The sequence below is a fragment of the Punica granatum genome, chromosome 4 (assembly GCF_007655135.1).
Source record: "Punica granatum isolate Tunisia-2019 chromosome 4, ASM765513v2, whole genome shotgun sequence".
NCBI lineage: Eukaryota > Viridiplantae > Streptophyta > Magnoliopsida > Myrtales > Lythraceae > Punica > Punica granatum.
The window spans coordinates 19,459,389-19,465,407 of NC_045130.1; the positions used below are offsets into that span (position 1 = coordinate 19,459,389).

General features: G+C 35.6%; 1 long non-coding RNA gene across 1 annotated transcript; it reads right to left on the reverse strand.

The window, feature by feature from the left end:
* Positions 1–153: 153 nt before the first annotated feature.
* LOC116203127 lies at positions 154–1,925 on the reverse strand. The gene is made up of 2 exons (XR_004156212.1): positions 1,619–1,925; positions 154–536 (listed from the first exon to the last, which is right to left on the reverse strand). It is a non-coding gene; the product is annotated as an uncharacterized LOC116203127 (long non-coding RNA).
* Between the last annotated feature and the right edge of the window lie 4,094 nt (positions 1,926–6,019).

Here is a 6,019-nt window from a genome sequence, read left to right on the forward strand (position 1 = left end):
AAACTTCTCCCAACGGGGGGCAATGGCGACAAAAAAAACATTGCTGAAAATGTTGAGAGTGTTTTTCGTGATGTTTAATGCATCGGCCAAGGTAAAAAAAAAAAAAAAAAAAAAGTTGCCAAAGCCCCCTTTCGCTGTGGTGATACTTTGTACTAAAGAAAAAAGGACAGAGTGGTATTGTTTAGTGACTTACATACGTGATTTAGAATTAGTCATAAGTACAACAAGTTGCAAAAGAACACAAAACTGTTACTCAATGCCTCTACCAATTGTAATAATAGAAGTATAGAATTTTGAATTAGAACCAGTAAAATGGTTTAGTTAAGGCAAATCACACTTTACAATTGAGAGTCTTGAAAGGTGATCCATTTGGAAGTGACTTTACCTTTCAAATATGTACCGCCATGTATTTGTAACTGATCTCGAAAAATAACTTGCATTTTTTGGCTTTTTAAAATGAATTATAACCCTCCATTTGCATCACCTTCAGCTCAGCTTACTTCTTATTGCTTCGAAACTTACATTGGGTTAGCTTCCTAAATACATGAGCTTCTTCAATATAGAATAGTAAAAATAGAACTTTGAAATTTGAGTAATCAAAAAATTGACATGAAGCAGCAATATGAGAATATACAGTTTTGATTAATTTACCATGTAAATTATTAGTTTATTAATTTGCTTTTGCATGCCAAGGCCAATATATTAAATGCAAGAAAGTCTTGACATATAAGCATCGGAAAAAAGAAAAAAGGGGCAAATTGATATGGGAAAACTAATCACAGAAAGAAATGGCACATTCACTATCTTTTTAGACATTTGTGGTTTTCTTTTTTTCTTTTTTTATTGTCCCATGTCAAAGAGCCCAAAACACCACGCGATATCAGGAAAAACATGCGTTGGTGTGGTTATTGATATTAATTTTGTGAATTTGTTCTTTGTTTTTCAAAATTCAAGATTTCATTTCCATGAGAAAAATCTCGGAAAATCATAGAGCAAGAAGATTTCTATATATCAATTATATACATATAAAAACACAATTGATGGTATGAAAATTTACTTCAAGTGCGAAAAGGACGATACAATTTCTTTTGTCTATTCCAAAAATTACATAATTTCTTAAACAATAAATAAGATCTCTTATTGGAAATCTTTTTCATGCCCTAATATGAAAAGAAAATTAAGGATGCCCTAAGAGGACAATCCTTATCATAAAAATTGATCAGTAATGTATCATGACTAAGAGGAAGGTATACTCTAATTGATGACACGTTCAATTTCATATAATCATGGTTTACAAAGAAATGGTCTCCACCATTAATGGAGTATCCTCTTAATGGGAATGGTTGAGTCTCATGGCTGAGTTTTAACACAGACATTTTATCGAGCATTTAGTATGCATATTGATAAGCAACTGCTTTTCAAACAAACCCACGGCCAAGAATCAAGGAGAAAAAGCAATAGTAGTATCGAAAAAAATCGGTGTAATACCAGAGAAAACATAAATGGAGCCAATGACAAAATACTGAACGACGAAGTTCGCACAACGACTAATCTAAAGTGAATTCCATTCACCCAAGCACGAATCGAGGTACTGTCAGAGCGAAAAGGTGAAAATTACCTGAATGCAAATGGAGCCAATGGCGCCACAATCAAAAGCGAAGTTAAGCCCAGGGCTAATGGAAAGCATGAGAAATAGATTTGCCATCGATAGTGCGAAACATATTAGTAGGACAGTGCAGGGTGTAGTCAAGAGAGAGGTTCATGGTGAATGGAAGCATAGGAGAACAGTTAGGAGGATAGGAAGGAAGCATATATGGACAGGGCGTAAAGTGCGGCGGAAGGGAAATAGGAAGAGGGAGAAAGCAGAGCCGAGTTAGGGGGTGGCGAAGAGACAAAGTCGTAACTTTTGGTTTTGGGCGGGGGAAGCAATAATAAACCAGTAAAAATAGAGTAAAATGCAGTTAATCACCTTTTAAGTCTAGTAGTAAAGCACCCAACCTTTAGAATTTTATACTATACCACTCTACCTATACAAAGAGAAGCAAAGTGCAACCCGATTACTTTTCTGGTCACTTTTCCGGCCAAAACTTCAATTATATTAATTTATTGATTCAAATTTTGAAAACATAATCTCAAAAATTTTTAAAAAATCTTCTCCTATCTTCATTTTTTGACATGGAAATATCAAAGGAAAAGAGAATTGAGTTCTTTTATTCATTCAATAGAACATTCATTCTCTGCTTCCCCTAATAATCTCACGAGTTGTCCCCTTCTCCACTCGAATTCCAAAGATCTCCACCACAAAGTCAATCCCAATGTTTTCTTCTTCATCCCTGTAAAATCTCCATCAAGGTCTTTTTTCCTCCATGGCCATCCAACATTTTGACACAAAAAAGGTCTTGCCTTTGAATCAGATCGGTCTCAGAGTTGTTCGTCGTTGGGAGGTTATATGAGTCTCTGATTCGATAAAAGATCTCACCTTTGGACTTGTCTGATCAAATTCCAAATTATGTTTAGCTCATTGTTTTGTTCTTCCGAGGTCTCACCTCTCCCTCTCTGTCTTAGGTTTTGTCTTCATTCGACCTAATTTTCAAGTTTTTTATATTTTAATAAATTTAATAAATTGATTGGTACCTTCTCACTTTCTAATGCAAAATTTTAAAGGATAGGGGGTACTTCGCTACTAAGCCCAAAGGTGGGATTGCAAAGTGCCATTTATTCGTAAAAATATAATAATTTTAAAGGTCTATATCATTAGAAAGTGAGAAGGTACCAATCAAATCCCTATGTGTGAAAATCCATTATCGTGAGGTTCACATTTTTTATAGAGTAATAGATGGGGAATGTCATCGATAAGGAAGGCTCTTCAAGGTTCAAAAGAATCGAGAAGACACCAAGGTAACCATCAAAATCATCTACCCCGATTATGGGTGGGTGGTTTGCTTGTGAAACCCCTATTGCCACCCTTCTCCTCAACCTTGGTTTTTACTTTTCTTTCCCCAAATTGTGAAATTCGGGTAGTGGGGCCATGTCGGTGACCATCACCGCCTCATTTGGGTCGCCGACCATCAGGGAGGTCATCATGACCCAGTTGTTGCTAGCAAGGCCCTCTACTACCCCCTCCCATTTCCCTATGACGATTCCCCTTTTCTTTCTCTTTTTATTTTTTTAAATTTTTTAAAAATTTGTTGTAATTTTTTAATTTTGAAAAATATATCATTTTAAAATATACTCTTGGATGGAAAATGAGTTTCCTAATGAAAAATTGTACAGCCATACCAAAGTGGCAAAATAGTGAAAGGTTGAGAATGAGAATAACATGAAAAAGGTTTATGACCAAAATGATAATAATGTCAAAGGTTGAGTATTAAAATGTCTTTTCACTATATAAAACTTTGACTTCCCCAAAATACCCCTACCTCATAAATTTTATTTTTGTGCGCAATTAAATTAAGGTTATGATAGTCTATAGTCATTTTACATTAAAAACATATTTATATTAACTTGGTGCACTTATGCTTATTTGTGCAGATTAACCCAAGTGAGCCTGACATGTCGAATTTTTTTGTCAAATTTAGATGAGAATTTTACTGCATGCTAGATTTGGCAAGAAATTAGAACTGTAAGCAATTTTTAAAATATGTGCTAAATTTAACATGTTATGAAAACCATATGCTATATGGTGCTATTTATTTTTATGAAATTAATGAGCTTTATCAAAGAATTATTGGATCCTTACACGTGACAACAAGGCCGCACTAATCTAGTTATGATTAGTTTTGTATATCCAGAAATTGTTGGAGCCCTTGTTTCATAAGTTAAATTAGGGATCCGAATAAATATTACACTCTCAAAGATCTCTCGTTAGAATTCTCTACAAAAATATTTTATACGACGCTAGTATTCGGAAGCCCAAAGGCCCTGATTAATTCAGTTTGGGTCGGATCGGCTCTTTAGAGGGTAAACTTATCACAGCGTAGATTTTCTTAATCTACACTCGAACTAGAGACATTGATTTAAGGGGAACGAGCACCGAACTATTTGAATCAACTTTATGTCAGTAATTCATATATATTTTGAAGCAAGAGCATTAGGAGAACTTATACAGCATTTGAACTCCCAAACCCGAGATTAGTATTCCATTATAGTCATTGGCTTCCATACAACTAATAGCACGTTGAAGTTTAGGCTGACCTAAAATTGCTCATTGACTCGTCGATCCTTCATAGGCTACTTCAACGTGCTGAGCGATTGTTCTATTTTTTTTTTTTGGGGAGGGGGGGGGGGGGGGGGGGGGGGGGGTGTTTGTGGAAAGCAAATTGGCTACAGCTTATATGGTGGAAACATATTATTGCTTAATGCCATCCCCCTTCTGTCTCAATTATAGTGGTTACAGAGTTTAGAGTTCATCTGTAATAGGTCCAAATATATGTGATAATCGAGCCGTGTGCCATCTTAAACCGGTTTGATTTTTCATGTACAATAAAATTGGGGTCACTCTAATTGCGAGTACATAATCTTGACAATGTTTTGCCACAACATTGTTTGATGAAATCGCAACTCACCAAATATTCACAAACGAAGGCCTTGGTTAAGGATCGATCCAAACTTCTTGCTAGGCATGTTTAGAGATAGATACTTGACTTATACCCAATTAACCAAGTAACTCCTTAAAAGCATTATTGAATGAAATTGGAACTTTTGTTATATCAGTTGATGAATTTGGTTTAGTCAATGTACTCTGGGATTGGCCAAGAACCCATTGACTCCATGGTTAAAGTATTTTTCATTAATTACGGGAAAATATGAAAATTATTATGAATAGTTTAGTTAATGAAAATCATTACTTTAATGGGAAAAATACAATTTTGGTCCTATAAACTTAGCCTTCAATCAATTTTGATTCTTCAAATTTTAGAAGTACGGAATTAGTCCTATACATTTGCTTCGTCAGGCAATTTTGATCCATTTCGCGACTTAAAGGACCAGAAATATCTTTCTTTTTTAAAATTTATAGGATCACATTTTAATTTAAATCCAACTTATAAGACAAAAAAATGTCTTTTTCAAAGCTTATAGTACTAAAATAGTCTTACGGAGCAAACATATATGATTGATTCGATAGTTTAGATCTTATAGGACTAAAATTGAATGCTAAACTTATAGAACCAAAAATATCTTTTTCTCTTCCTTTAATAGACTAATTGAATAAGTTTATTACTATACAAACACGATTGAAAATTATACGAATTAATATCCATTCATTGATTAGTAGGCTTTCGGATACCAGAGTTCACATAAAAAAAATAATCCATTCATTGATTCAAGGCACAGGCAACTAAGATTGCAGATGCTATAACAGTTTCGATCAGTTCGTTATATAAAGAGATGCTTTTTGTATGTATCCGTTAATAGGAAATGAGCTGCCGTAGTTTCGGCTTACTTACCTACGAATGATATATACTAATAAATAAATATAAAGAGAAATAAAAAATTAAAGGAAAAAGAACATAAACACGAGAAGAAAAGTTAGTAAAACATGGGTAAGGCTGCACAAACAGCAATAAGAGCTTGGTCACGCATTCCATCGAGGACCCGCAAGCACTCCTCCATTGACTTAGCAGCGCCATTATCATTCTCATGAGATGAGAAGCCTAAAAGAGGAACACGAATCATCCGCTTTCTCTCTCTTCCTTCATCCGCTTTCTCTCTCTAAACCTTCCCTAACGTGAAGCTTTGGGAGGAGAAGACGAGGGAATGATGTGAAGAGGGGACTTCGTATGAATGACTGAACGAACGAACGAACCAATAAAGAAACCCAAAAGTAAGAAACAAAGATCGGGGAGAGGAGAGAGAAGTGGGAGCAGCTCCTGGGGACGCCACGTGTCCAGATCCCACTGGTTAGGTGCATTGGACAACACACCCCGGCTCCATCCGCACCGAACAACCAAGCCCTGTCCCTGTCCCTGTCCATGTTCATGTTCATGTCGTCGCCCCGCGTGTTTTCGGCACACCACGT